Here is a 9906-nt window from a genome sequence, read left to right on the forward strand (position 1 = left end):
GTACACTTTTACTTGCACTTCTTTCAGGGACTAGCACAGCTTTGTGTGCCCTCTCTACGTGTGATTAAATATTAATTAGGCTTCTAATATAAGCAAGTGAGTTCACAGGCCTGACTGCCACATAAATAATGTATGAGGTACCCGAAGGCTCAGCCCGAGAAGCTGATTGGCCACCTTGGATTTGTATAATTATGAAGTTTCATTATTAACAGTGGAAGCAGTGGAGAGATTTGCCTAGCTTGAGGGACTTTGAAAGCATAAGCTGTCTCATTAGGGAAAAAGGGAGTAAGGCATAATATGCAAACTTGTTAGTAAAAAAAAAAAAGGAATAAAAATTAAGCATCGCTCCTTAATGGGAGTATTTTCTATGTATATATGAACATTTCTAAGTATATAAGAAGACTGAAATTCAAATAGGTGAGGTCTATACTACAGCTATTTAACAGTTTTGTTTGCAAGAGGTCTTGCTTAAAAGCTTTTGTTCTTGGTATAAAACAATCTTTAATATTTTACAGAAAAATCCACAGGTAGCTTAATAGGTTCTGCAAAGTGAGAGGTACGGAGGTGAAAGAGAATGAGCACAGTCCAGGGTTCTTGCTAGAATGTGTGTTGTGCATGCAATTAAATCTCAAGGTCAAACAATTTACAGACAATTACTTTTCTAACATCTCCAGAAATGCCTGCTTACACGTCTTTAATTTTAAATGATACTGATATTCCAATTCTCCCCAAAGGTTAATGCTGACTAAATCCAGCTGTGACCTGACACGATGCGACAGCACAGTGCCTAATTATCCTCTGGATAGTCATTTACTTTAAACCATTAAAGAAATAGGCTGAGAGGAAGATTTAGGACCCAGAAAAAATGTTAGCCTGACTTCTTTCTTCTTGAGGATGGGATGGGCTGAAAAATAAAAATAAAATCTTGCTAAATGTTAGCCATTTGCTTTGATGGCAGAAAATTGTTCATCCCACTCTGTTTTTTTACAGGTTAAATTGCTAACTAGTTCATTTTATCCATTGCCTACGGCTGGCGCTAAATGTCAGTGACAAATTTTGTACTTGTCTTGAAGAATGAATTAAGTTATGCACAAAAGCTATAGTGCTCTTTTTAAGATGAGTGAATTGCAGAGGGAAAAAAAAAAGTTGCTCGTTTGAAAAAGGATTATTTCGATTAAAGGCCTTTTCTATTGTAGTGGAAGGCAGGTAGTGGTTTAAGATAATTCCGACAGTTACCTCCCACAGAGGCTGCAGTCCTTTACTAGAAATTTCTTTAAGAGCACTTGTGTCAGATTATATACTATGATTATTATCATAAGACCATTTGTGACAGTAAAGGGGGGGAACAATTACAGAAAATGGCAACTATTATTCATTAACTAAGGTAAAACTGGTCTTTCTTCAGTGAGGTCAGCATTCCATCACTGTCACACAAACCTTTCTATGGTTTGTAGCAATGGCAATTAAAAACCCCCAAAGTATTCTCTGCCAAATGTTGGTAAGAAGGAACAGTTTGTTCAGCAATTTATATTGAGAAGACCTGGCACGGACTTCACAACCCATCTGGTTTTTAGTTGTCTGGCTCTGGTAGCACCCCATCATCTCTGAGTGAATAAAGTATCTAAGAATGATTGCTACCATCATAGTGTTTGAAACTCTAAACTGGTTTACTATCCATAGCCTAAGCCAAAAGGAGCTCTGCATGTTTGTATTTTGCTTGGTTTTATTTTCATGTGCACTGTATCTGTTTATTGAAAATCTAAGGAGAGCTTAAAGTTAGGGCTGCAGCTACATCTGTTACAGGGGGGCTTCATTAGAAGGTCAACACCTCTCACCCCACCGAGGTGGCATAACTGGTGCTCTGTTGTACTTACAGCGCCTAATTTGCTCTAGATATAATTACTACTACAGGAAAATAATTATTTTCTTTTTTTTTTTTTTGAATTATGGAAGCGCCTGGTATTTCCAACTGTAAGCAGAGTACCATTGTGCTGTGCACTGTACAAAAACACAGATTTGAAAGAAATGTTGTTTTTAGCAGCACCCACAGGTTTTGGCAGATACTTTTCTCCTCTCACTGTGTGCATAAATATTTTCACTGATACCAGCTGTAGAAAGTGATATGGTAAATGCTAATCTCAGAACAGTCATAGCAGTCACAAATGGAAGTTAGATCTGTAATTTCAAGTTGAAAGCCGAAATGAAAAATCTAGTGATTATGCACTACTGCCCTAAGCTACTGAAAGATTCCCTCTTTCTTTCTCTCTACACTCTCGTACTCAGGCAAGGGGATAAGGTTTCCTCCCCAGGAGAAAGAAAAATACAGATTATCAGTTTTCTGGTGATAACACTGCAACTCCTGAAGACACTCTGGCTCTGAAAAGTAATACAGGCTGGGATACATCTCATCTAACTTTGGACATATAAAGTATAGATATCTCAGTCTGAGCTAGCCATTTTTGCTCCTATTCTAGTGAGAGAAGAAAAACAGGTATGACCAGTCGTTCCATGTAATTTCAGGCTTCTGTTTAGGATGAGATGAATTGTCCTCTGAAGGTGCTTGGTTCTTTCCGTTAACTTTAAAGAGAACCTAAACTTGGTAGCAGTTTTAGATTCCCACATTAGGGCACGTGCATCATACTACTGATAATTTTCCTTAACTTTTCATTTCTGGTCTGCCTGCTCACACTTGAAGAATTCATTTCTGCTCCCTCTGCATGAAAAAGTGTCCTTCAAAGTTTTTATGAAGTATATTTTAAGCTGTTTCTCTGGTATATTTTTTCCATTTGTAAATACCCACACTTTTGACCTTCCCTTTGATAAGCTAGTTGAAGCACCTTCAGTCCCATGTTTTTGGCTTTTTTTTATAACCTTGCATCACTTATGTAGCGCTCTCCTAAGTTTTCTACTTCACACATTCTTTGCAGTGCGAGTAAGTGATATAAGAGAGGTCTCACCAAAATTTTGCATAAGGAGAGACTCTTCCTTGCTTCTGTTTTTTGGTATATGAGAATTTTGTTAACTGTTAGCGCCACAACATTGCATGAAGAAATTATACTGAGGTAGATATTTATAATTTCCTGTAATGCTGCTTTTCAAAGAAACATAGTTGGGTTTTTGCTCCCAGTTACCTATTTCCTTGCATTAGACCGTATAAATATATTTATAACTGTACATATTGCTGACTGTGACCATTCAGCTACATGGTCCTCTGCAGCAGTTGCATTCAACTCACTGTTTATCATCCTGCTGACCTCTCTGTGTTCTAATAACTTAACTTCCTAAAAATGAGTGTTGTTAAAAATATTGTGATATTTGGCCAACACTATTCTTTTTGGCATCTACTAAAACCAGCATCACATATTGGTAACTTGATATATTTGATGTTTTGAAATATCGGTAAAGAAACTACTGCATTTTGGAACCTATCAGTGAATCAGATTTACTACATTTTAGTTACTCAAAGTAACTAAAAGTGGCTTACACAAGTTTAAGCATTTTACCTAAGCCATGGAGGCAGGCAATGGAGAGAAAGAGAGGCATCTTCAGAGGGCCATCCATCTCACTGACTCCAATGGAAAAGCAGATCAAAATTTAAATAAAGCAAACAAACAACAAAAAAAAGCAAAACCAAACCAAAAATGTCTTTGCACATGTAACTCCTCCAGAAGAGAAAGAAAGAAGGAGAAAACAGCTTATTGGTAACAGATCATAGTCATATTCCACAGACAATGTACAAATTGTAGAACGGGCTCTTCAAACACTGGCATGTTTCTCTTCATTGCCTCCTCAGAAGGTCTTGGAAACTTATCTTACACTAAATATTTAACTTCTAGATGGATAAAATTACATGGGATGAATATCAACCTGTGCTTGCTGTTTGAAAATGAATTTTTATATTTCCTGTTTTATTTATTTGAGAACTAGGAGAATGTTCTTTAAGAAAATGTCATAGTCAACTATGTTAAATATTATGTTCAGTTCTGCAGAGTGATAGAAACATTTCAGTTTCATGTTTATTCTTAGAATAGAATTCTGGAAACTGTATCTTTTCTTTATGGCCTTTTTTCACATCTTAATTATTGGCTGGTCCTCTGGTAAATTCTTTTACTAAAAGTTGTAATTATGTTCAGCTGAAACCTCCAACTTGGGCTATAGAACTTTCTGCTGAACCTTATTATAATTCCCAGGACAAATCCATGCTGAAGCATAGTTTCTGATCCAGAGACCCTGCCTCTTTGAGAGCACTTCCTGAAGTGGAAAAAGACACACTCATCAAGAAAATATTTACAGCTGTAGCTTTGAGGACTGTCTTCTCAGTGATATTACTTCATAAAATAAAGAAGAATTTGCAAAGGACTGAGTGCAAATATGCTTTGGTAGCTAAGAAGTGACTTAAAATATTTGAAATATTTCCAGTGGATAAATTTCAGCTGATTTTTGTAAATGCTAGAGGAATGCATATATATATTTGGTACTAAGAAGTACACAGCATACCTCTGTTTTGTTTTGTTTTGTTTTTTGTTTTGTTTTGTTTTGTTTTGTTTTGTTTTGTTTTGTTTTTAAAGCTCAATGCATAAACTAATGCAAAAGTTCTGCTTTCACTAGTTCTATTTAGTAATTTACTGTGTGAGCATGTGGATTGAAATCAGTGGGAACTTTTGTGTAATAAGTTAGTACTTTCTGTAAGCATGGGTAAGAAAATATGCTCGTCACAAACAATACCAAGAGGCAAATAAGATGTAAATCTGTATATCATGTTTAAAATTTAACAACTAATGAAGTGGGCACAATAAAAGAATTTTGAGGCAGGAAAAAGGGAGTAAAATTCAAATAATCAGAGTAAACCTGTTGATATCATTAGGTAGCAAGGTGTAATTATTTGTAGTGGGAACAGGCTGGGATATTAGAAATAACACACATGTTCCTGCCACAGGTTTTATTGTGTTTAGAGCATACTGGTGATCTGAGATTTCCATTTTTCATATTGAACTCATTTCAGTATAGTTGTTTAATTTCTTTCCTGCAGTGCTACCCTTCACCTGTTGAATCAAAGTGTAAGTGCCTGGTAACTTAGAGTATCAGCAATTTTTTTTCCTCTTGGGAATGTTTCCTCTCAATAATGAATTAATGGTATATTCAGGCAGAAAGAAATGCAGAAAGCAAAAATATCCCTTTGGTTGCAGAAGAGGAAGAACACTGTCCTCGCTGCAGGCTCAACTCCTGCTGGCTGCTCCTTACAACCAGGCGCTACAGGGCAGAGTCCACTGGGTGAACAGCAGGCACTGGCCTCCCTCAGCTGAACATGCCTAAGAGGCGCATTTGTGACAACATCTAGCTTGTTTAAAAATGATTGTAAGAAAGAGAAAGGATGCCGTGCTGTTTGTCTGGAAGGAGTCAATCTGCTTGCTGCTGGCAGTAAGGTACTAGAAGTCATATGATGTGCAACCATGGGCAGAATAAAAGCTGATCAGTGAGGTTGTTACATTAATGATCAGTAATATAAAAAAGATAGTCAAAACCTTGAACTCTAGTCCCTCCCCATACACAGATTTGTGAAATTGAATTCAAAATGGTGTGTTTTCAGTTTGAGTTAATAATAAAATCTTGTTAATGTTTTACTTAAGAAAACATTTCTATGCATAACAAGAATTCCTCTTGTAGGATTTTTAAAGTGCCATAGTTATTGGTTATTGTAACAGACATAATGTTGGGGTTTGGGTTTTTTTTCTCTGAATGAGAAATATTCAATTTTCAACTGAAAATCCCTATCAACTGAAATTTATTACTTGGTCATGTTACCAAAAAGCTGGTCCAGCCTCATTTTCTTCTTTTCTCCCTTCTAACATACACTTATCTTGGTCTTTTCTTAAGTGGTGACTTCAGTCACTTTCAACCTTTTTTTCTGGACAATAATCATTAGTTTTACACTTTGAGAACATCTTTCCTGAGGCTTCTTTATCAGCCCACTTCCCCTCATAATAGCTCAAGGTCCATTTGGATAAGTTGCATCTTCCTTTGTCTGGGTTTTCTAAGGAAACTTAACCCTTAATGTCTCTTTAATACATGACCCATTCCAAAAAAATCCCCAGTTATCCCCAGTTCCAAAATAACACAGCCAAGCCTATAGTAATCTTAAGCTTTATTGTTGTTCCAGTGACATAAGGATCCATGATTCTGGATAGGTTCTGTCGTGGTTTAACCCCAGCTGGCAACTAAGCACCACACAGCCGCTCGCTCACTCCCCCCCCCCGGTGGGATGGGGGAGAGAATTGGAAGGGCAAAAGTGAGAAAACTCGTGGGTTGAGATAAAGACAGTTTAATAGGTAAAGCAAAGGGCATGCACACAAGCAAAGCAAAACAAGCAATTCATTCACTACTTCCCATCGGCAGGCAGGTGTTCAGCCATCTCCAGGAAAGCAGGGCTCCATCACACCTAACAGTTACTTGGGAAGACAAATACCATCACTCCAAACGTCCCCTCACTCCTTCTTCTTCCCCCAGATTTACATGCTGAACATATCATCATATGGTATGGAATATCCCTTTGGTCAGTTGGGGTCAGCTGTCCCAACTGTGTCCCCTCCCAACCTTTTAGAATCATAGAATCATAGAATCATTAAGGTTGGAAAAGACATCTAAGATCATCGAGTCCAACTGTCAACCCAACACCACCATGCCCACTACACCATGTCCCTAAGCGACTCTTTTACACATCTTTTAAATACTTCCAAGGTTGGGGAGTCAACCACTTCCCTGGGCAGCCTGTTCCAAGGCCTGACCACTCTTTCAGTAAAGAAATTTTTCCTAATGTCCATGCCCAGCCCACTCGCTGGTGGGGTGATGTGAGAAGCAGAAAAGGTCTTGACTCTGTGTAAGCTCTGCTCCGCAGTAACGGAAACATCCCTCTGTTATCAACACTGTTTCCAGCACAAATCCAAAACATAGCCCCATGCTAGCTATTATGAAGAAAATTAACTCTATCCCAGCCAAAACCAACACAGGTTCTTTCACAATGAGAGATAATTAAGTTTTATTTCTAGTAGAAATTAAATTTTCATTTTTGCCTTTTTTTTTTTTTATTTTGTTACATAGATTTGCATATCTCAGACGTATGCCTGTGAAAAAATAATAAGAAATGTATTTTGAAGTTGTTGGGTAGCTCCAGCTTGAAGGATGGTGAAAAGGGAGCCATCATTGCCTTACTAGTTTTTTTTCCTTGTTACTTCAAATTCACTACAGCCAGGAAAGGACACATTTGGATGTGTTTGGCAGACATTGCTAAGGGTAACAAAACAGTATACAAGCAAGAACAAAGTCAGATTAGTTTAATTTTGCTTTTTTAAATACTGTCTTGGCATGTGAAATGTTCTGAAGCTAAGGGCATTGCATAAATAGAAACTGTATTATGCTATGGTGTTTATCAAAGGCTCCTCATCTACTGCACCACCCCCATAAATCCACCAAAGCTTTTATTATTCAGGGATGGGAAGGTAGACAGAATGGAGTGGAAGCTACAGAATGATTTAACACTGTGGGAACTTAATCAATAAGATTGTTGCAGAGAACTCCCAGGAAAGTGTGTTGTTTTCCATCCAGATGATAATGAGACAGACTAGCAGCAACCTCTGGAGGAGGAATGCTGGGAGCAGTGAATCTGTGGTACAGCTTTGCTAGTTGCCAATTAATAGTTTGAGGCCAAGGGAACCCTTCCCCTCTGCTACTTGTCGTTTCTTTCTGGCTTGTCCCACATGGCTCTTTCACTATTGGGGTCACTCTGTGCTGAATTAGATTCTGGAAATTTATCCAAATTTAAAAACAGTGCTAAAAATCCAAGCTTACCTTTCTTCTCCCTCCTTTGTTCTTGCCATTATTAGTACATTTATATTACTATATAGCACTTAATCCTTCCCTATATCGTAAAAATAGTATTCTTGTGTGATCTCTTATTCCCTGTGCCTTGCATCCCAATTTCAGACAGCTGAACTTATTTTGGTGTTTGACATCTGTGGTCTGATGGAAAATATCAACAAAGGCCAAGCTGGATAGCACTTAAACATAACTAATATTTGTGATGTGCAAATTTAAATAATTTTAAGTGATGTTAGCTTGAAGAGGTTGAAAATGCTTGCTTCGTGATAGTTAAGTTCAGTACTGATTTTTCTCACCTTTATCTGGAGTCCAAAACAGAACAGGGATCCACTTTAACACAGCTAAAGCTCTGGCTGAATGATGCCATTATATCTGTATCTTTGCGAGACGTATTCTTGTAGTCCTTTGGTTCTTCCAACCTCCAATGTAATAATGTACAGAAGAAGTATAGTATTGTACAGAAGAAGTATAGAAATAGAGAGAAAGCAAGTATTATCTCCATTGGTAGAGAAGAATTTAGGCAATGGGAAATTGAATAGTGAGGTCAATGTTGGCCATAAAGAAGATGGCGATAAAGCAATGTTGGCCACTGCAGTCTAGTAGTGTCTTGAATCCAGGTTTTCAAAGTGCATTTTATGGGAGCATTTAAAAGCATGTCATAGGTAAGAATGAATTTGTGCATTGTTTTGCTAAGGCATAGATAAAAACTACTACATTCACTAAGAGATACAAGATGACATTTATTTTAACACAGTGAAAATCAGTAGTAGTCAGCAGCAGTCCTTCCAGGTTTCCAGTCTAGTAGTATCACTACTACATCATCTTACTTCCATAAGATAACTTACTTCAAGATTCTTGGAAGATTTTCTTAAAAAGTTTTCCTAAACTACACTTGCCATAATTAATCAATGCTAAGAACAGAACACATGAATAAAATTCTCTCTATTGATGATATGTAGTGGCTTTTGTTGCATTTAGTTTTGGTTTATGTCATTTTTTTCTAATTATTTTGTTTTCCTAACTCTTGATTGTCTCATCTTTATGCTAAGCTTGTCACTGCTCTTCTAGTAATCCAAAGCACAAGTAGGATAGCAGAGAAAGCAGTGGAGTAACTGTACCTGTGTGCCAATGTATTTTTCCCAGTTTCACAACAAAAAGCCCTTGAGACTAAAAATGCTCATTTGATTTTTGCTGATCTGAGAGGTCTGTGCTATCTTTGATAATTCGGCACAGCAGATCAAGCTTTACATGGAAAATGTTGCATTAACTAGAACTTTCAAGTGCTAAACATTTTTTAAAAGACGTATTTAAGCTTTGGGGAGGTAATGCAGATAATTTTTTTGCACTGAATTTAAAAAAAAATTATAATCACTTCATCTACTAATGAGTGAAGTGAATCACAGTCTGTGCATTTATGTGGGTTCAAAATATTTATGTTTTACCTAGAAATTTAACTGCTGTATGCAGAATTATCTAGAAAACTTGATTTGGATACAGAGCTCCTGCAGAAATTAGGCATTCATTCCCCTAGGCAACTTTCAGCATTTGAGCCTAAAAATAGCACATTCACAGTATAATTTGTAATTAATAAACCCGGCTGGTATTTAGAGACTACTGACTATTCCATTGATAGGTTTGTTTCCTTGGTTTTCCTATCTGTCCCTCAGTACTAAGAGTTTCTGTTGATCTTGCGCTTTCATAGTAAGCAGTTTGGGGCAGAGACCTTTGTTTTTGTTTAGGGTAGCACCTAGTGCTTTGGTTTCCCAATTCAGAGCTGGCACTGTAAGAGACAAGTACGCCATAAGTAAATTGTTTAGTACTTTAAGGGCCTCGTTAGTACTTTAAATCATATCATTCTTCAATGCTCATTCTCACCAGTGACTCATCCTGCAAAAAGATTTGATATCATGTTCGTATGGGAGGTTTTGGTAAATTTTTTTACAAAATAGGAGATATCTTCATAACTGAAAAAAACCAGCAATATGTTTTGTTCATTGGTACACTGAAAATTGTAGCGCAAATACAGATTTGACT

Source organism: Calonectris borealis, chromosome 3 (assembly GCF_964195595.1).
Source record: "Calonectris borealis chromosome 3, bCalBor7.hap1.2, whole genome shotgun sequence".
Lineage (NCBI taxonomy): Eukaryota > Metazoa > Chordata > Aves > Procellariiformes > Procellariidae > Calonectris > Calonectris borealis.